A 24,117-nucleotide genomic window follows, 5' to 3' on the forward strand; every position below is an offset into this window, starting at 1 on the left:
AGTCAATTGGGAGGTAAGTTTGAATGGAGAAAAACTGGAGGAAGTGAAGTGTTTTAGATATCTGGGAGTGGATTTGGCAGCGGATAGAACCATGGAAGCGGAAATGAATTATAAGTTGATGGAGGGGGCGAAAGTTCTGGGAACGATGAAGAATGTAAGGAAAGCGAGAACATTATCTCGGGAAGCAAAAATGGGTATGTTTGAAGGAATAGTGGTTCCAACAATGTTATATGGATGCGAAGCGTGGACTACAGATAGAGTTGTGCGGAGAAGGGTGGATGTGTTGGAAATGAGATGTTTGAAGACAATATGTGGTGTGAGGTGGTTTGATCGAGTAAGTAATAAAAGAGTAAGAGAGATATGTGGTAATAAAAAGAGCGTGGTTGAGAGAGCAGAAGAGAGTGTATTGAAATGGTTTGGTCACATGGAGAGAACGAGTGAGGAAAGATTGACAGAGGTGTCAGAGGTGGAGGGAACGAGAAGTGGGAGACCAAACTGGAGGAGGAAAGATGGAGCGAAAAAGATTTTGAGCGATCGGGAACTGAACATGCAGGAGGCCGAAAGGCGTGCAAGGTATAGAGTGAATTGGAACGTTGTGGTATACCGGGGTTGGCAATGGATTGAACCAGGGCATGTGAAGCGTCTGGGGTAAACCATGCAAAGTTGTGCGAGGGCCTGGATGTGGAAAGGGAGCTGTGGTTTCAGTGCATTATACATGACAGCTAGAGACTGAGTGTGAACGAATGTGGCCTTTGTTGTCTCTTCCTAGAGCTACCTTGCACGCGTGCGAGGGAGGGGGTGTCATTTCATGTGTGGCGGGGTGGCGACGAAAATGAATATAGGCAGCAAGTCTGAATTGTGTAATGTATATATATATATATATATATATATATATATATATATATATATATATATATATATATATATATATATATATATATATTTTTTTTGTCGCTGTCTCCCGCGTCTGCGAGGTAGCGCAAGGAAACAGACGAAAGAAATGGCCCAACCCACCCCCATACACATGTATATACATACGTCCACACACGCAAATATACATACCTACACAGCTTTCCATGGTTTACCCCAGACGCTTCACATGCCTTGATTCAATCCACTGACAGCACGTCAACCCCGGTATACCACATCGCTCCAATTCACTCTATTCCTTGCCCTCCTTTCACCCTCCTGCATGTTCAGGCCCCGATCACACAAAATCTTTTTCACTCCATCTTTCCACCTCCACTTTGGTCTCCCTCTTCTCCTCGTTCCCTCCACCTCCGACACATATATCCTCTTGGTCAATCTTTCCTCACTCATTCTCTCCATGTGCCCAAACCACTTCAAAACACCCTCTTCTGCTCTCTCAACCACCCTCTTTTTATTTCCACACATCTCTCTTACCCTTACGTTACTCACTCGATCAAACCACCTCACACCACACATTGTCCTCAAACATCTCATTTCCAGCACATCCATCCTCCTGCGCACAACTCTATCCATACATAGCCCACGCCTCGCAACCATACAACATTGGTGGAACCACTATTCCTTCAAACATACCCATTTTTGCTTTCCGAGATAATGTTCTCGACTTCCACACATTCTTCAAGGCCCCCAGAATTTTCGCCCCCTCCCCCATCCTATGATCCACTTCCGCTTCCATGGTTCCATCCGCTGCCAGATCCACTCCCAGATATCTAAAACACTTCACTTCCTCCAGTTTTTCTCCATTCAAACTCACCTCCCAATTGACTTGACTTATATATATATATATATATATATATATATATATATATATATATATATATTTATATATATATATATATATATATATATATATATATATATATATATATATATATATATATATATATATATATATATATATGTATATATATATATATATATATATATATATATATATATATATATATATATATATATATATATATATATATATACGTGGAAATGTATAGGTATGTATATGTATATATATATATATATATGTATATATATATATATATATATATATATATATATATATATATATATATATATATATATATATATATATATATATATATATATATATATATATATATATATATCTGTACATGCCTTCACCCTCTCAATCAATATCCTCCCATATAATTTACCAGGAATACTCAACAAACTTATACCTCTGTAATTTGAGCAGTGTGGTTTCAGAAGTGGTAGAGGATGTGTGGTGATATTCACATTTACTCTTAACTTTCTTCTTTCACACACTTTACCAAACTCAGTCACCAGCTTCTGCAGTTTCTCACATGAATCTGCCACCAGCGCTGTATCATCAGCGAACAAAAACTGACTCACTTCCCAAGCTCTCTCATCCACAACAGACTTCATACTTGCCCCTCTTTCCAAAACTCTTGCATTCACCTCCCTAACCACCCCATCCATAAACAAATTAAACAACCATGGAGACATCACACACCCCTGCCGCAAACCTACATTCACTGAGAACCAATCACTTTCCTCTCTTCCTACACGTACACATGCCTTACATCCTCGATAAAAACTTTTCACTGCTTCTAACAACTTGCCTCCCACACCATATATTCTTAATACCTTCCACAGAGCATCTCTATCAACTCTATCATATGCCTTCTCCAGATCCATAAATGCTACATACAAATCCATTTGCTTTTCTAAGTATTTCTGACATACATTCTTCAAAGCAAACACCTGATCCACACATCCTCTACCACTTCTAAAACTACACTGCTCTTCCCCAATCTGATGCTCTGTACATGCCTTCACCCTCTCAATCAATACCCTTCCATATAATTTACCAGGAATACTCAACAAACTTATACCTCTTTAATTTGAGCACTCACTCTTATCCCCTTTGCCTTTGTACAATGGCACTATACAAGCATTCCGCCAATCCTCAGGCACCTCACCATGAATCATACATACATTAAATAACCTTACCAACCAGTCAACAATACAGAGAGAGCAGATGAGGGTGTTTTGAAATTGTTTGGACACATGGAGAGAATGAGTGAGGAAAGATTGACCAAGAGGATATATGTGTCGGAGGTGGAGGGAACGAGAAGTGGGAGACCAAATTGGAGGTGGAAAGATGGAGTGAAAAAGATTTTGAGTGATCGAGGCCTGAACATGCAGGAGGGTGAAAGGCGGACAAGGAATAGAGTGAATTGGGTCGATGTGGTATAACGGGGTCGACGTGCTGTCAGTGGATTGAATCAGGGCATGTGAAGAGTCTGGGGTAAACCATGGAAAGTTCTGTGGTGCCTGGATGTGGAAAGGGAGCTGTGGTTTTCCTAGTGCTACCTCGCACACATGAGGGGGGAGGGGGATGTTATTCCATGTGTGGCGAGGTGGCGATGGGAATGAATAAAGGCAGACAGTGGGAATTGTGTGCATGTGTATATATGTATGTGTCTGTGTGAGTATATTTTTGTGTACATTGAGATGTATGGGTATGTATATTTGCGTGTGTGGACGTGTATGTATATACATGTGTATGGGGGTGGGTTGGGTCATTTCTTTCGTCTGTTTCCTTGCGCTACCTCGCAAGCGCGGAAGACAGCGATAAAGCAAATATAAATATGATATATATATATATATATATATATATATATATATATATATATATATATATATATATTTATATATATATATATATATATTATTACATGACAACTAGAGACTGAGTGTGAACGAATGGGGCCTTTGTTGTCTTTTCCTAGCGCTACCTCGCACACATGAGGGGGGAGGGGGTTGTTATTCCATGTGTGGCGAGGTGGCGATGGGAATAAATAAAAGCAGACAGTATGAATTATATACATGTGTATATATGTATAAGTATCTGTGTGTATATATATGTGTACATTGAGATGTATGGGTGTGTATATTTGCGTGTGTGGACGTGTATGTATATACATGTGTATGTGGGTGGGTTGGGCCATTCTTTTGTCTGTTTCCTTGCGCTACTTCGCTAACGCAGGAGACAGCGACAAAGCAAAAAAAAAAAAAAAATATATATATATATATATATATATATATATATATATATATATATATATATATATATATATATATATATATTATTATTTTATTATACTTTGTCGCTGTCTCCCGCGTTTGCGAGGTAGCGCAAGGAAACAGACGAAAGAAATGGCCCAACTCCCCCCCCCCATACACATGTATATACATACGTCCACACACGCAAATATACATACCTAACAGCTTTCCATGGTTTACCCCAGACGCTTCACATGCCCTGCTTCAATCCACGGACAGCACGTCAACCCCGGTATACCACATCGCTCCAATTCACTCTATTCCTTGCCCTCCTTTCACCCTCCTGCATGTTCAGGCCCCGATAACACAAAATCTTTTTCACTCCATCTTTCCACCTCCAATTTGGTCTCCCTCTTCTCCTTGTTCCCTCCACCTCCGACACATATATCCTCTTGGTCAATCTTTCCTCACTCATCCTCTCCATGTGCCCAAACCACTTCAAAACACCCTCTTCTGCTCTCTCAACCACCCTCTTTTTATTTCCACACATCTCTCTTACCCTTACGTTACTCACTCGATCAAACCACCTCACACCACACATTGTTCTCAAACATCTCATTTCTAGCACATCCATCCTCCTGCGCACAACTCTATCCATAGCCCACGCCTCGCAACCATACAACATTGTTGGAACCACTATTCCTTCAAACATACCCATTTGTGCTTTCCGAGATAATGTTCTCGACTTCCACACATTCTTCAAGGCCCCCAGGATTTTCGCCCCCTCCCCCACCCTATGATCCACTTCCGCTTCCATGGTTCCATCTGCTGCCAGATCCACTCCCAGATATCTAAAACACTTCACTTCCTCCAGTTTTTCTCCATTCAAACTCACCTCCCAATTGACTTGACCCTCAACCCTACTGTACCTAATAACCTTGCTCTTATTCACATTTACTCTTAACTTTCTTCTTCCACACACTTTTCCAAACTGAGTCACCAGCTTCTGCAGTTTCTCACATGAATCAGCCACCAGCGCTGTATCATCAGCGAACAACAACTGACTCACTTCCCAAGCTCTCTCATCCCCAACAGACTTCATACTTGCCCCTCTTTCCAAAACTCTTGCATTTACCTCCCTAACAACCCCATCCATAAACAAATTAAACAACCATGGAGACATCACACACCCCTGCCGCAAACCTACATTCACTGAGAACCAATCACTTTCCTCTTTTCCTACACGTACACATGCCTTACATCCTCGATAAAAACTTTTCACTGCTTCTAACAACTTTCCTCCCACACCATATATTCTTAATACCTTCCACAGAGCATCTCTATCAACTCTATCATATGCCTTCTCCAGATCCATAAATGCTACATACAAATCCATTTGCTTTTCTAAGTATTTCTCACATACATTCTTCAAAGCAAACACCTGATCCACACATCCTCTACCACTTCTGAAACCACACTGCTCTTCCCCAATCTGATGCTCTGTACATGCCTTCACCCTCTCAATCAATACCCTCCCATATAATTTACCAGGAATACTCAACAAACTTATACCTCTGTAATTTGAGCACTCACTCTTATCCCCTTTGCCTTTGTACAATGGCACTATACACGCATTCCGCCAATCCTCAGGCACCTCACCATGAGTCATACATACATTAAATAACCTTACCAACCAGTCAACAATACAGTCACCCCCTTTTTTAATAAATTCCACTGCAATACCATCCAAACCTGCTGCCTTGCCGGCTTTCATCTTCCGCAAAGCTTTCACTACTTCTTCTCTGTTTACCAAATCATTTTCCCTAACCCTCTCACTTTGCACACCACCTCGACCAAAACACCCTATATCTGCCACTCTATCATCAAACACATTCAACAAACCTTCAAAATACTCACTCCATCTCCTTCTCACATCACCACTACTTGTTATCACCTCCCCACTTGCGCCCTTCATCGCAGTTCCCATTTGCTCCCTTGTCTTACGCACTTTATTTACCTCCTTCCAGAACATCTTTTTATTCTCCCTAAAATTTAATGATACTCTCTCACCCCAACTCTCATTTGCCCTTTTTTTCACCTCTTGCACCTTTCTCTTGACCTCCTGTCTCTTTCTTTTATACATCTCCCACTCAATTGCATTTTTTCCCTGCAAAAATCGTCCAAATGCCTCTCTCTTCTCTTTCACTAATACTCTTACTTCTTCATCCCACCACTCACTACCCTTTCTAATCAACCCACCTCCCACTCTTCTCATGCCACAAGCATCTTTTGCGCAATCCATCATTGATTCCCTAAATACATCCCATTCCTCCCCCACTCCCCTTACTTCCATTGTTCTCACCTTTTTCCATTCTGTACTCAGTCTCTCCTGGTACTTCCTCACACAGGTCTCCTTCTCAAGCTCACTTACTCTCACCACCCTCTTCACCCCAACATTCACTCTTCTTTTCTGAAAACCCCCACAAATCTTCACCTTCGCCTCCACAAGATAATGATCAGACATCCCTCCAGTTGCACCTCTCAGCACATTAACATCCAAAAGTCTCTCTTTCGTGTGTCTATCAATTAACACGTAATCCAATAACGCTCTCTGGCCATCTCTTCTACTTACATACGTATACTTATGTATATCTCGCTTTTTAAATCAGGTATTCCCAATCACCAGTCCTTTTTCAGCACATAGATCTAGAAGCTCTTCACCATTTCTATTTACAACACTGAACACTCCATGTATACCAATTATTCCCTCAACTGCCACATTACTCACCTTTGCATTCAAATCATCCATCACTATAACCCGGTCTTGTGCATCAAAACCACTAACACACTCATTCAGCTGCTCCCAAAACACTTGCCTCTCATGATCTTTCTTCTCATGCCCAGGTGCATATGCACCAATAATCACCCATCTCTCTCCATGAACTTTCAGTTTTACCCATATCAATCTAGAATTTACTTTCTTACACTCTATCACATACTCCCACAACTCCTGATTCAGGAATAGTGTTACTCCTTCCCTTGCTCTTGTCCTCTCACTAACCCCTGACTTTACTCCCAAGACATTCCCAAACTACTCTTCCCCTTAACCCTTTAGCTTCGTCTCACTCAGAGCCAAAACATCCAGGTTCCTTTCCTCAAACATACTACCTATCTCTCCTTTTTTCTCATCTTGGTTACATCCACACACATTTAGACACCCCAATCTTAGCCTTCGAGGATGATGAGCACACACACACACACACACACACACACATATATATATATATATATATATATATATATATATATATATATATATATATATATATATATATATATATATATATTTTTTTTTTTTTATATTATATTCATACTATTCGCCATTTCCCGCAATAGCGAGGTAGCGTTAAGAACAGAGGACTGGGCCTTTGAGGGAATATCCTCACCTGGCCCCCTTCTCTGTTCCTTCTTTTGGAAAATTAAAAAAACCCAGAGGGGAGGATTTCCAGCCCCCCGCTCCCAATATATATATATATATATATATATATATATATATATATATATATATATATATATATATAATTTTTTTTTTTTTTTTTTTTTCATACTATTCGCCATTTCCCGCGACAGCGAGGTAGCGTTAAGAACAGAGGACTGGGCCTTTGAGGGAATATCCTCACCTGGCCCTATTCTCTGTTCCTTCTTTTGGAAAAAAAAAAAAAAAACGAGATGGAAGGATTTCCAGCCCCCGCTCCCTTCCCTTTTAGTCGCCTTCTACTACACGCAGGGAATACGTGGGAAGTATTCTTTCTCCCCTATCCCTATATATATATATATATATATATATATATATATATATATATATATATATATATATATATATATATATATATATATATATATATACATATATATATTTTTTTTTTTTTTTTTTTTGCTTTGTCGCTGTCTCCCGCGTTTGCGAGGTAGCGTAAGGAAACAGACGAAAGAAATGGCCCAACCCACCCCCATACACATGTATATACATACGTCCACACACGCAAATATACATACCTACACAGCTTTCCATGGTTTACCCCAGACACTTCACATGCCTTGATTCAATCCACTGACAGCACGTCAACCCCGGTATACCACATCGCTCCAATTCACTCTATTCCTTGCCCTCCTTTCACCCTCCTGCTTGTTCAGGCCCCGATCACACAAAATCTTTTTCACTCCATCTTTCCACCTCTAATTTGGTCTCCCTCTTCTCCTCGTTCCCTCCACCTCCGACACATATATCCTCTTGTTCAATCTTTCCTCACTCATTCTCTCCATGTGCCCAAACCATTTCAAAACACCCTCTTCGGCTCTCTCAACCACGCTCTTTTTATTTCCACACATCTCTCTTACCCTTACGTTACTTACTCGATCAAACCACCTCACACCACACATTGTCCTCAAACATCTCATTTCCAGCACATCCATCCTCCTGCGCACAACTCTATCCATAGCCCACGCCTCGCAACCATACAACATTGTTGGAACCACTATTCCTTCAAACATACCCATTTTTGCTTTCCGAGATAATGTTCTCGACTTCCACACATTCTTCAAGGCTCCCAGAATTTTCGCCCCCTCCCCCACCCTATAATCCACTTCCGCTTCCATGGTTCCATCCGCTGCCAGATCCACTCCCAGATATCTAAAACACTTCACTTCCTCCAGTTTTTCTCCATTCAAACTCACCTCCCAATTGACTTGACCCTCAACCCTACTGTACCTAATAACCTTGCTCTTATTCACATTTACTCTTAACTTTCTTCTTTCACACACTTTACCAAACTCAGTCACCAGCTTCTGCAGTTTCTCACATGAATCAGCCACCAGCGCTGTATCATCAGCGAACAACAACTGACTCACTTCCCAAGCTCTCTCATCCCCAACAGACTTCATACTTGCCCCTCTTTCCAAAACTCTTGCATTCACCTCCCTAACAACCCCATCCATAAACAAATTAAACAACCATGGAGACATCACACACCCCTGCCGCAAACCTACATTCACTGAGAACCAATCACTTTCCTCTCTTCCTACACGTACACATGCCTTACATCCTCGATAAAAACTTTTCACCCACACCATATATTCTTAATACCTTCCACAGAGGATCTCTATCACCTCTATCATATGCCTTCTCCAGATCCATAAATGCTACATACAAATCCATTTGCTTTCCTAAGTATTTCTCACATACATTCTTCAAAGCAAACACCTGATCCACACATCCTCTACCACTTCTGAAACCACACTGCTCTTCCCCAATCTGATGCTCTGTACATGCCTTCACCCTCTCAATCAATACCCTCCCATATAATTTACCAGGAATACTCAACAAACTTATACCTCTGTAATTTGAGCACTCACTCTTATCCCCTTTGCCTTTGTACAATGGCACTATACACGCATTCCGCCAATCCTCAGGCACCTCCCCATGAGTCATACATACATTAAATAACCTTACCAACCAGTCAACAATACAGTCACCCCCTTTTTTAATAAATTCCACTGCAATACCATCCAAACCTGCTGCCTTGCCGGCTTTCATCTTCCGCAAAGCTTTTACTACCTCTTCTCTGTTTACCAAATCATTTTCCCTAACCCTTTCACTTTGCACACCACCTCGACCAAAACACCCTATATCTGCCACTCTATCATCAAACACATTCAACAAACCTTCAAAATACTCACTCCATCTCCTTCTCACATCACCACTAGTTATCACCTCCCCATTTGCACCCTTCACTGAAGTTCCCATTTGATCCCTTGTCTTACGCACTTTATTTACCTCCTTCCAGAACATCTTTTTATTCTCCCTAAAATTTAATGATAATCTCTCACCCCAACTCTCATTTGCCCTTTTTTCACCTCTTGCACCTTTCTCTTGACCTCCTGTCTCTTTCTTTTATACATCTCCCACTCAATTGCATTTTTTCCCTGCAAAAATCGGCCAAATGCCTCTCTCTTCTCTTTCACTAATACTCTTATTTCTTCATCCCACCACTCACTACCCTTTCTAATCAACCCACCTCCCACTCATCTCATGCCACAAGCATCTTTTGCGCAATCCATCACTGATTCCCTAAATACATCCCATTCCTCCCCCACTCCCCTTACTTCCATTGTTCTCACCTTTTTCCATTCTGTACTCAATCTCTCCTGGTACTTCCTTACACAAGTCTCCTTCCGAAGCTCACTTACTCTCACCACCCTCTTCACCCCAAAATTCACTCTTCTTTTCTGAAAACCCATATAAATCTTCACCTTAGCCTCCACAAGATAATGATCAGACATCCCTCCAGTTGCACCTCTCAGCACATTAACATCCAAAAGTCCCTCTTTCGCGCGCCTGTCAATTAACACGTAATCCAATAACGCTCTCTGGCCATCTCTCCTACTTACATAAGTATACTTATGTATATCTCGCTTTTTAAACCAGGTATTCCCAATCATCAGGTAAAACTGAAAGTTAATGGAGAGAGATGGGTGATTATTGGTGCATATGCACCTGGGCATGAGAAGAAAGATCATGAGAGGCAAGTGTTTTGGGAGCAGCTGAATGACTGTGTTAGTGGTTTTGATGCACGAGACCGGGTTTTAGTGATGGGTGATTTGAATGCAAAGGTGAGTAATGTGGCAGCTGAGGGAATAATTGGTATACATGGGGTGTTCAGTGTTGTAAATGGAAATGGTGAAGAGCTTGTAGATTTATGTGCTGAAAAAGGACATATATATATATATATATATATATATATCCCTGGGGATAGGGGATTAAGAATACTTCCCACGTATTCCCTGCGTGTCGTAGAAGGCGACTAAAAGGGGAGGGAGCGGGGGGCTGGAAATCCTCCCCTCTCGGTTTTTTTTTCAATTTTCCAAAAGAAGGAACAGAGAATTGGGCCAGGTGAGGGTATTCCCTCAGAGGCCCAGTCCTCTGTTCTTAATGCTACCTCGCTAATGCGGGAAATGGCGAATAGTTTGAAAGAAAAGATATATATATATATATATATATATATATATATATATATATATATATATATATATATATATATATATATATATATATATATATATATATATATATATGTTTGAGGACAATATGTGGTGTGAGGTGGTTTGATCGAGTAATTAATGAAAGGGTAAGAGAGATGTGTGGTAATAAAAAGGGTGTGGTTGAGAGAGCAGTAGAGGGTGTATTGAAAAGGGTTGATCACATGGAGAGAATGAGTGAGGCATGATTGACAAAGAGGATTTATGTGTCAGGGGTGGAGCGAACAAGGAGAAGCGGGAGACCAGGCTGGAGGTGGAGGGATGGAGTGAAAAATATTTTGAGGGATTGGGGCCTGAACATGCATGAGGGTGAAAGGCGTGCAAGGAATAGAATGAATTGGAACGATGAGGTATACCGGGCCGGCGTGCTGTCAGTGGATTGAAAAAGGGCATGTGAAGCCTTAGGGGTAAACTATGGGAAGTTTTGTGGGGCCTAGAAGTGGAAAGGAAGCTGTGGTTTACCCCAGACGCTTCACATGCCCTGGTTCTATCCATTGACAGCACAGCTTTTTTCCTTGGTAAAAGCTTTTCACTGCTTCTAGCAACTTTTCTCCCACGCAATATACTCTTAAAACCTCCACAAATCATCACGCCACCCTATCATATGCCTTTTCTAGATCCATAAATGCTACACACAAATCCATCTGTTTTTCTAAGTATTTCTCACATACATTCTTCAAAGCAAACACCTGATCCACACATCCTTTAACACTTCTGATACCACACTGCTCTTCTCCAGCCTGATGATTTGTACGTGCCTTTACCCTCTCAATCAACACCCTCCCATATAATTTCCCAGGAATACTCAACAAACTTATACTTTTGTAGTTTGAACACTCTCCTTTCTCTCCTTTGCCTTTGTACAATAGTGCTATGCATGCATTCCGCCAATCCTCAGGCACCACCATGAACAATACATACATTGATTATCCTTACCAACCAGTCAACAACACAGTCACCTCTTTTAAATAAATTCCACTGCAATACCATCCAAACCCGCTGCCTTGTCGGATTTCATCTTCCTCAAAGGTTTCACTACCTCTTCTCTGTTTACCAAACCATTCTCCCTGACCCTCTCACTTTACACACCATCTCAACCAAAACACATTATAATTGCCACTCTATCATCTAATTCATTCAACAAACCTGCAAAATATTCACTCCGTCTCCTTCTCACTTCATCACTACTTGTTATTACCTTCCCATTATCCCTCTTCACCGATGTTTCCATTTGTTCTCTTGTCTTACGCACTTTATTTGCTTCCTTCTCAAAATCTTTATATTCTCCCTAAGATTTAATGATGCTCTCTCACCCCAACTTTATTTGCTTTCTTTTTCACGTCTTACACCTTTTTCTTGACTTCCTGCTGCTTCCTTTAATACATCCCTCAGTCATTTGCACTACTTCCCTGCAAAAATTGTCCAAACGCCTGTCTCTAATCTTTCACTAACAATCTTACTTCTTCAGTTTCTCACCTGAATCAGCCACCAGCGCTGTATCATCAGCTAACAACTGACTCACTTCCCAAGTCCAGTCATCCACAACAAACTGCATACTTGCCCGTCTCTCCAAAACTCTTGCATTCACCTCCCTGACAACCCTATCGATAAACAAATTAAAGAACCATGGAGACATCACGCACTCCTGCCGCAAACCGACATACACTGTGAACCAATCAATTTCCTCTCTTCCTTCTCGTACACATGACTTGCATCCTTCGTAAAAACTTTTCACTGCTTCTAACAACTTTCGCCCCACGCCATATACTCTTAAAACCTTCCAGAAAGCATCTCTAGCCACCCTATCATATGCCTTTTCCAGATCCATAATGCTACACACAAATCCATCTGTTTTTCTAAGTTTTTCTCGCATACATTCTTCAAAGCAAACACCTGATCCACACATCCTCCATCATTTGTGAAACCACACTGCTCTTTCCCAATCTGATGCTTTATACATGCCTTTACCCTATCAATCAATACCTTCCCATATAATATTCTAGGAATACTCAACAAACTTATACTTTTGTAATTTGAACACTCATCTTTGTCCCCTTTGCCTTTGTACAATGGCACTTTCCATGCATTCGCCAATCCTCAGGCACCACCATGAACCATACATACATTGAATATCCTTACCAACCAGTCAACAACACAGTCACCTCTTTTAAATAAATTCCACTGCAATACCATCCAAATCCGCCGCCTTGCCGGCTTTCATTTTCCGCAAAGCTTTCACTACCTCTTCTCTGTTTACCAAACCATTCTCCCTAATCCTCTCACTTAGCACACCACCTCGACCAAAACACCCTGTATCTGCCACTCTTATCATCAAACACATTCAACAAACCTTCAAGATACTCACTCCATCTCCTTTTCACTTCACCACTACCTATCATTACCTCCCCATTGTCCCATTCACCGATGTTCCGTATGTTCTCTTGTCTTACGTACTTTATTTACTTCCTTCCAAAACATCTTTATATTCTCCCTAAAATTTAATGATACTCTCTCACCCCAACTCTCATTTACCTTCTTTTTCACCTCTTACACCTTTCTCTTGACCTCCTGCCTCTTTCTTTTATACATTTCTCAGTCATTCACACTACTTTCCAACAAAAATCGTCCAAACTCCTCTCTCTTCTCTTTCATTATCAATCTTACTTCTTCATCCCACCACTCACTACCCTTTCTAATCTGCCTACCTCCCACCTTTTTCATGCCACGAGCATCTTTTGCGCAAGCCATCACTGGTGACTGAGTTTGACAAAGTGCGTGAAAGAGGAAAGCTGAAAGTAAATGTGAATAAGAGCGAGGTTATTAGGTACAGTAGATTTGAGGGACAAGTCAATTGGGAGGTAAGTTTGAATGGAGAAAAACTGGAGGAAGTGAAGTGTTTTAGATATCTGGGAGTGGATTTGGCAGCGGATGGAACCATGGAAGCGGAAGTGAATCATAGGGTGGGGGAGCTGGCGAAAGTTCTGGGAGCCTTGAAGAATGTGTGGAAGTCGAGAACATTATCTTGGAAAGCAAAAATGGGTATGTTTGAAGAAATAGTGGTTCCAACAATGTCATATTGTTGCGAGGCGTGGGCTATAGATAGAGTTGTGAGGAGGACGGTGGGTGTGTTGGAAATGAGATGTTTGAAGACAATATGTAACATGTGGTGTGAGGTGGTTTGATCGAGTAAGTAATAATAGGGTAAGAGAGATGTGTGGTAATAAAAAGAGTGTGGTTGAGAGAGTAGAAGAGGGTGTTTTGAAATGGTTTGGTCACATGGAGAGAATGAATGAGGAAATATTGACCAAGAGGATATATGTGTCAGAGGTGGAGGGAACGAGGAGAAGTGGGAGACCAAATTGGAGGTGGAAAGATGGAGTGAAAAAGATTTTGATTGATCGGGGCCTGAACATGCAGGAGGGTGAAAGGCGTGCAAGGAATAGAGTGAATTGGAGCGATGTGGTATGCCGGGGTCGACGTGCTGTCAATGGATTGAACCAGGTCATGTGAAGCGTCTGGAGTAAATCATGGAAAGTTGTGTGGGGCCTGGATGTGGAAAGGGAGCTATGGTTTCGGTGCATTAGTATATGGCAGCTAGAGACTGAGTGTGAACGAATGTGGCCTTTGTTGTCTTTTCCTAGCGCTGCCTCGCGTACATGAGGGGGGAGGGGGTTGTTATTTCATGTGTGGCGAGGTGGCGATGGGAATGAATAAAGGCAGACAGTATGAATTATGTACATGTGTATATGTGTATATGTCTGTGTGTGTATATATATATATATATATATATATATATATATATATATATATATATATATATATATATATATATATATATATATATATATATATATATATATACGTTGAGATGTATAGGTATGTATATTTGCGTGTGTGGACGTGTATGTATATACATGTGTATGTGGGTGGGTTGGGCCATTGTTTTGTCTGTTTCCTTGCGCTACCTCGCTAACGCGGGAAACAGTGACAAACCAAAATAAATAAATATATATATATATATATATATATTATATATATATATATATATATATATATATATATATATATATATATATATATATATATATATATATATATATATATATATATTCTTTTCTTTTCTTTCAAACTATTCGCCATTTCCCGCATTAGCGAGGTAGCGTTAAGAACAGAGGACTGGGCCTTTGAGGGAATACCCTCACCTGGCCCAATTCTCTGTTCCTCCTTTTGGAAAAATAAAAAAAAAAAATAAAAAAACCGAGAGGGGAGGATTTCCAGCCCCCCGCTCCCTCCCCTTTTAGTCGCCTTCTACGACACGCAGGGAATACGTGGGAAGTATTCTTAATCCCCTATCCCCAGGGATATATATATATATATATATATATATATATATATATATATATATATATATATATATATATATATATATATATATATATATATATATATATATATATATACATATATATACGCACACACACTAGTATAGTGCATATGAACACGTTCTTTCTTAGAACACAATACCCTCCAACATCCAGGACTCAAACCCAGGACCTTTGCGTGGTAGTCAGGAACGCTAACTGCTAACAGTATGGTTCTGTAAAATGCTGGCTGCTGGTAATGTTAACCTGATGGGGTTTGAACGTGTTGCTCATGGATGTGAGACGAAGGGTATTCAGCTACGGATCACTTTCTCATTTTTTAAGATAAACATGTTTTATTTGGTTACCAAGACACATGAGGGTGTAAATGGATATCATAACAATGAACATACAAATATATACAGAAACATACACAGAAAACTTAAACTTAAATTATCACAGTAAATCAATAATCTTTGTGTAATATGGTAACGACAGTGGCTTTTGTATGCATGAGCAAGGTAATATGGCTCACATCATAATCTCTATCTCCTTCCTGTTTCACCTTGCCTAGTTAGTGTTCATGTTCATTTCATTTTCAATATTGGCCATCCTCATATTCATAGACAGTTTTCCCTTTGATAATCATCTTCACCATTAATTCTCTCATCATCGTACAATAACCATCATCTTCTCGTCCACATCTTCATCATTACTATCGTCATGGATCCAGCAAATCTTCTGTCTGTTGTTTTCCTTCACCTTTTCTTCTGACTCATTTTCCTCATTTGCGTTTCACTGATGTCCATTTCTTCATCATCTTTTCAGGCTTTGTGACCTTCTCCGTCACCTTCACTCTCCTTACGTCCATCTTCTTCATCTTCAGACGCCAATGTCCACATTAATGAAGTCTGTGTCATGGCAATTGAACAGGTCAAAACTGCGGCAGAGAGCTGGCACGTCTTGGTGGGGGCACCTGGCGGAGATAATGGGGACAATAGGTAATAATAGGTAGGTGGAGGTGTAGTTATTTATGGGCTGGTAGTAATTTGGGGAAAGATTGGGTAATTGGGAGTGTGGGATCCTGGCATATACCTCAGCCCAAGCCAGGTACACAGTTTATCGACTAACTCCTACGCAACGCTAACCACTACACCACGGCGGTCGATATTTTGTGTGTATATTGAATTATAGGGAGGTGGTGGTGGTGGATATATAGATACAGTGGAGTTATAGGTATGTGAGGTTGGTGGTGTAAGGCAATCAAACATAAGGAAGAAAATACAATGTGGAAGATAATACTGTCTCCTGCACATTCATGCTCACCTTCACTGCCATCACTGTCTCCTGCACCATATGCTCATCTTCCCTGTCATCATTGTCTCCTGCATCTTCACCATATGCTCACCTTCCCTGTCCCTTGCATCTTCACCATATGCTCACCATTTTCTTAGTCTTTTTTCGTCTTTTCTCACTAATCTTGTCTTTCCTTCCTTTCCTATATTTTTCTTTGCCTTCCTGCCATCCCCTTGCTTCCTTTTTCTTTCAATAATCTCTTTTCCTTCCCTGATGGTCCTCTCCCTCGCACCTCCTGGTCTCTGGGCCTGACTTACCTGTAAGCAGAGAAGCCGTGGCAGGGGATGCCGCCCGCCCCCCTGTCGAACTGGGCTGACCTCTTCACCACCACCACCTGAGGACCATAATATAACACATTACCATCATTATCCGCTTTGAAAATAAAATCTTTTATGTAATTAATATCATTTTGTCCCGTTCTTCTTATAATATTTAAGGTTTATCGAAATGCTTGGTCATATAAACCAACGTAGTACACAAATGATCGCTTTCTTTTAGATTTCTTTTGTTTACGTAAACGCTTGTGTGTTGTTGCTATTGGATTTAACGGTCTTCGTTCCTGGCTACAGCAAGTGTGAGGAAAAAGTGTCGCTCTTACCTTAACGTATATAATTATCAGTCTTACATATTTGCTCTTACCTTAACGTATATAATTATCAGTCTTACATATTTGCTCATACCTTAACGTATATAATTATCAGTCTTACATATTTGCTCTTACCTTAACGTATATAATTATCAGTCTTACATATTTGCTCTTACCTTAACGTATATAATTATCAGTCTTACATATTTGCTCTTACCTTAACATATATAATTATCAGTCTTACATATTTGCTCTTACCGTAACGCATATAATCACCAGTCTTACAAATTTGCTCTTACCTTAACGTATACAATCATCAATCTTACATATTTGATTTGAGTGACATTATCTTTTATCCCTTGTATACATATCGTTGCTAATGATAAGATCCAGTAACGCTCACCCTACCCCACTAATCAACCTATTTAAAAACTATTCATCTTTTGGATTTTGAATCAAAAACCGAAATTTTCGGAAAACGCCAATACAATAACTTGGCAACTTCCAGAATGACACACTATTCCCCTGCGTGAGGACACAGTAATGTAAACCGAGTTCATAGAGAGTAAAAACGCCTCCATCCACTCGCTCCATTATGAAACTAACATGATATGATTCATGAGCAAATATAGCGGATATGTTAAACTGCTTTATGTTCTAGTCGTACGTCCATCTTTATCTGTAAGCAGGGTTTCTTCCATCTGTAATTCAATTTATTGCTTTAACACAGTTCTAAGCTTTTCGTAATCATGTCATCGAAAGCAGTAAAAGAGAGTTTTCCTTTTCTATCCCGATATAAAAGGAAAAAGTTCATTAATTATGAACTCTATCTGAAAGACGTATTAGCCCGCGTCATTGCGCACGCCCAGCAAGATTTCCCAATATGGCGTTCGTATGCTTATGCTGTTCGATGAATAATAACTAACTGGTATCAACTTTAAGAAGGAAAACAACATCTATGGTATTTCATAACAGCCTGAAGTTTGGTAAAGTACCATGTCTGACAATGACATGAGGTAAGTTACGGTGTCTGAAACTTGTTTAAGTTAGGGTTCAGGGAAGGAGGTTTGGGATTAGGTTGTGATTTTTTTATTTTTTGATATTGTAATCCTAGCTTTCGCTGGACTGTGAAGCCTTCCCGATTTTTTTTTTTTCATTCGTGGTGAAACACTAACACGTCTTTCAAAACTATTAAATAACGTCTGATTATGTGACAGCAAGAGAATCTTACTTCGGCCAGTTTAATCTCGATAGAAAACAAAACCCGCCAGAGTATGATTAGATGAACCGAACTTTGAAGATTATGAAACCTTGGATAGGCAGCAAGTGTTGTTCTTATTGTACACTGACACTCTTAGGTCAGTGTATTGGGTGAAGGATTTTGTAATTTCTTGCAGGAAAGTATACCACATCGTTCCAATTCACTCTATTCCTTGCACGCCTTTCACCCTCCTGCATGTTCAGGCCCCGATCACTCAATATCTTTTTCACTACATCTTTCCACCTCCAATTTGGTCTCCCACTTCTCCTTATTCCCTCCACCTCTGACACATATATCCTCTATCATCTTGGTCAATCTTTCCTCACTCAATCTCTCCATGTGACCAAACCATTTCAAAACACCCTCTTCTGCTCTCTCAACCACACTCTTTTTACCACCACAAATATCTCTTACCCTTTCATTACTTACTCGATCAAACCACCTCACACCACATATTGTCCTCAAACATCTCATTTCCAGCACATCCACCCTCCTGCGCACAACACTATCTATAGTCCACGCCTCGCAACCATATAGCATTGTAGGAATTACTATTCCTTCAAACATATCCATTTTTGCTTTCCAAGATAACGTTCTCGACTTCCACACATTTTTCAACGCTCCCAATATTTTTGCCCCCCCTCTCCCACCCTATGATCCACTTCCGCCTCCATGGTTCCATCCGCTGCCAAATCCACTCCCAGATCTCTAAAACACTTCACTTCCTCCAGTTTTTCTCCATTCAAACTTACCCCCTAATTGACTTGTCCCTCAACCCTACTGTACCTAATAACCTTGCTCTTATTCACATTTACTCTCAGCTTTCTTCTTTCACACACTTTACTGAACTCAGTCACCAGCGTCTGCAGTTTCTCACTCGAATCAGCCACCAGCGCTGTATCATCAGCGAACAACAATTGACTCACTTCCCAAGCTCTCTTATCCACAACAGACTGCATACTTGCCCCTCTTTCCACAACTATTGTATACACCTCCCTAACAACCCCATCCATAAAGAAATCAAACAACCATGAAGACATCACGTACCCCTGCCGCAAACATAATTACCGTATTTCACACAACAGCTTACTTTCAAGTTCGGCAGACTGGATGCCGTGCGCGCAAAAAATAGAAAAATGAAAAAAAAAAAAAGACCAACTCTGAAATTATCAACACAAAATGAGTAAAGAATTAAATGTAAAAGCCTTAGGTTTAATTACCCGTTCCAGTGGTTGCTCGTTACTATCTTGTGGAATCAGCTCGACCACTGGGATGGCGCTGCACACTGCCACACACCTGGAAATGATGAGTTATTATGAGCATGTTATAAAAAAGTGCAGTTTGTAGCACATTCCCTTATGACACAGGAATCAAGGTTCCAATAACAGTGGGAAATTGTACGAGACGTTGAATTCTTAACTCTTTCGACCAAGTACTTTTGGGTGTAATGTGCTCTGAGGGGCAGCTGATGGGATGGCTGATCACTAATCTTGCGGAGGCGAAGATACAGATTTGTGGAGATTTTCAGAATATAAGAGACAACTCCAGGGAGTAGAGAGTGGTGAGAGTGAGTAAGCTTAGAAAAGAGACTTGCATGAAGAAATACCCGGACAGATTGAGTGCATAATGACAAAAGGTAAATGAAGCGAAGGGAGCGGGTGAGGAATGAGAGGCATTTAGGGAAGCAGTGATGGCATGTGCAACAGTAGAATGTACCATGCGAAAGGTGGGTAGTGAGTAGATTGGAAAGAGTAGTGAGTGGTGGGATGAAGAAGTAAAGCAGCTGGTAAAGGAGAAAGAGAGGCGTTTGGGCTGTACATACAAAGGGGGAGTGCAAATGATTGGGAAGGTATGAGAGAAAGCGGCAGGAGGTCAAGAGGAAAGTTCAGAGATTGAAAAAGAGGGAAAATGAGTGTTGGGGTGAGTGATTATCACTAAGCTTTAGGGAGAATAAGATGTTTTGGAAAGAGGTAAACAAATGGGAACTTCGGTGAAGGGGCAAGGGGCGAAGTGATAACAGATAGTGATGAAGTGAGGAGGAGATGGAGTGAATGTTTTGAGGGATTGTTATGTGTTTGATGATAGAACGGCAGAGGTAGGGTGTTTTGGTTGGGGTTGTGTGCGAAGTGAGAGTGTCATAGAGTGGTTTGTTAAAGGAAGGAGTGGAGAAAGCCTCGCATAAGATGAAATGCGGGGTAGCACCAGGAATGGATGAAGGCAAACAACTATGAATATATACATGTCTTTGTGTGTATGTATAAGTGTATATGTTCATAATTTTATGTGCATGTATGGGCGTTAATGTATATGAATGGATGGGCCATTCTTCGTCTGTTTCCTGGCGCTTTCACGATGACGGGAAACAGCGATCAAGTATAATGGATTACATATATAAATATATTGGAAAGGATCACAATTTTGTGCGTGATCAAGATATTCCTATGAGTCCACGGGGAAAACGAAACACGAAAAGTTCCCAAGTGCACTTTCGTGTAATAATCACATCATCAGGGGAGACACAAGAGAGAAATATAACAGTCAGTTGATATACATCGAAGAGACGAAGCTAGGACGCCATTTGGTAAACATGTGATTGTCCAATACAACGAGCGTTCATAAACTTATCATTTTACAAATCTTATCAACAATAAAGTTATCTAATTTGTATAGACCATCACTAATATTAAGATTATAATTCTTTGTGTATTTAATAATAGAAGATTCAATGATATTTCTCTTGGTAATAGAGTTAGAGTTAACAACTGAGATGTCGTTACTCCAGTCAATACATGATTAAACAAGGCATTTGATTCTTGTCCCGTTCTTATACTATATTCATGTTGCTTAAGTCTAACAGAAAGATCCTTACCAGTCTGACCAACATAAAATTTATCACAATTTCCACAAGGAACTTTATAGATGCAACCAAGGGAATTTTCTTGTGAATTTCTGATGAAGACATTCTTTATAGTATTATTGTTGCTAAAGACAACATTTACATTAAAGGATTTAAGCAACATGGGAAGCAAAGTGAAATTATTATTAAAAGGGAGAACTAAAAGAATCTTGTTGTCAATGGGAGGTTTAGGCTCAACTCTATAAAATGATTTCTTTGCTAACTTAAGGGATTTATCAATGAAAGATCTAGGGTACTTTAACTTAGATCCAATAGAATATATTAAGCCCTTTAGTGGGTAAGGTATCAAATTCTAATATCATGAACAATGTAGATTTAGTCAACAAGCTAAAGAATATCAATATTAATTTTGATTTCAAACGAGTTAGCTTTGATGTTTCCTCACTTTTCACTAAAGTTCCAGTTGATGACCTTTTAGAATATTTATGTGATGTCTTGGATGATATTCATTTACCTGTTTCAAAGTATAATTTCATTGAACTGATAAAATTGTGTATAAAAGACTGTGTATTTCAATTTAATGGAGATTATTATGCTCAAAAATTTGGTATGGCAATGGGTAACCCTCTTTCACCTGAACTAAGTAATCTTTATGTGGAATTTTTTGAAACAAAATTACTAAAGGATATCTTACCTTCTAATGTAATTTGGTTTAGGTATGAAGATGATGTTCTTTGTGTTTGGCCAACAAATGAAAATTTACAAATATTTCTCCCCTTACTTAACAATTTAGTACCTTCCATCAAATTTACTGTAGAAAATGAAAATAATTGTATGTTACCATTTTTAGATTGCATGACCCATAGACAAGGCAACAAGTTTAAGTTTAGCATATACAGAAAACCCACCAATGTGTGCTCATATATCCATTATTACTCATCTCAACATAACAGAGTTAAATTATCATCATTTCAATCTATGTTCCTCAGGGCATTACGTATTTGCAGTCCAGAGTTTATTGATGTTGAGTTTGAGAAGATATATTCTATTGGATCTAAGTTAAAGTACCCTAGATCTTTCAGTGATAAATCCCATAAGTTAGCAAAGAAATCATTTTATAGAGTTGAGCCCAAACCTCCCATTGACAACAAGAATCTTTTAGTTCTCCCTTTTAATAATAATTTCACTTTGCTTTCCATGTTGCTTAAATCCTTTAATGTAAATGTTGCCTTTAGCAACAATGATACTATAAAGAATGTCTTAATCAGGAATTCACAAGAAAATTCCCTTGGTTGCATCTATAAAGTTCCTTGTGGAAATTGTGATAAATTTTATGTTGGTCAGACTGGTAAGGATCTTTCTGTTAGACTTAAGCAACATAAATATAGTATAAGAACGGGACAAGAATCAAATGCCTTGTTTAATCATGTTAAAAACTATGATCATTGTATTGACTGGAGTAACGCCATCTCAGTTGTTAACTCTTACTAGAGTAAGAGAAATATCATTGAATCTTCTATTATTAAATACACAAAGAATTATAATCTTAACATTAGTGATGGTCTATACAAATTAGATAACTTTATTGTTGATAGAATTTGTAAAATGATAAGTTTATGAACGCTCGTTGTATTGGACAATCACATGTTTACCAAATGGCGTCCTAGCTCGTCTCTTCGATGTATATCAACTGACTGTTATATTTCTCTCTTGTGTCTCCCCTGATGGTGTGATTATTACACGAAAGTGCACTTGGGAACTTTTCGTGTTTCATTGTCCCCGTGGACTCATAGGAATATATATATATATATATATATATATATATATATATATATATATATATATATATATATATATATATATATATATATATATATATATATATATATATATATATATATATATATTTTGGAAAGGATTACAGTTTGCGCGCGATCAAGTGATTTCAACATATGCAGAAAACCTACCAATGTATGCTCATATATCCATTATTACTCATCTCAACATGAGAGTTAAATTATCATCATTTCATTATGTGTTCCTTAGGGCATTACGAATTTGCAGTCCAGAGTTTAGTGATGATGAGTTTGAGAAGATATATTCTATTGAATCTAAGTTAAAGTACCTTAGATCTTTCAATGCTAAATCCCTTAAGTTAGCAAATATATCGTTTTATAGAGTTGATCCCAAACCTCCCACTGCCACCAAGAATCTTTTAGTTCTCCCTTTTAGTACTATTTTTACTTTACTTCCCATGTTGCTTAAATCCTTTAATGTAAATGTTGCCTTCAGCAACAATAATACTGTAAAGAATATCTTAATCAGGAACTCACCAGCAAATTCTCCTGGATGCATCTATAAAGTGCCATATAGGAATTGTGATAAGTTTTATGTTGAACAGACTGGTAAGGATCTTTCTGTTAGACTTAAGCAACATAAATATAATATAAGAACAGGACAAGAATCAAATGCCTTGTCTAATCACGTTTAAAAACTATGATCATTGTATTAACTGGAGTAGTGCCATCTCAGTTATTAACTCTAACTACATTACCACGAGAAATATCAT

This window comes from Panulirus ornatus, chromosome 59 (genome assembly GCF_036320965.1).
Source record: "Panulirus ornatus isolate Po-2019 chromosome 59, ASM3632096v1, whole genome shotgun sequence".
NCBI lineage: Eukaryota > Metazoa > Arthropoda > Malacostraca > Decapoda > Palinuridae > Panulirus > Panulirus ornatus.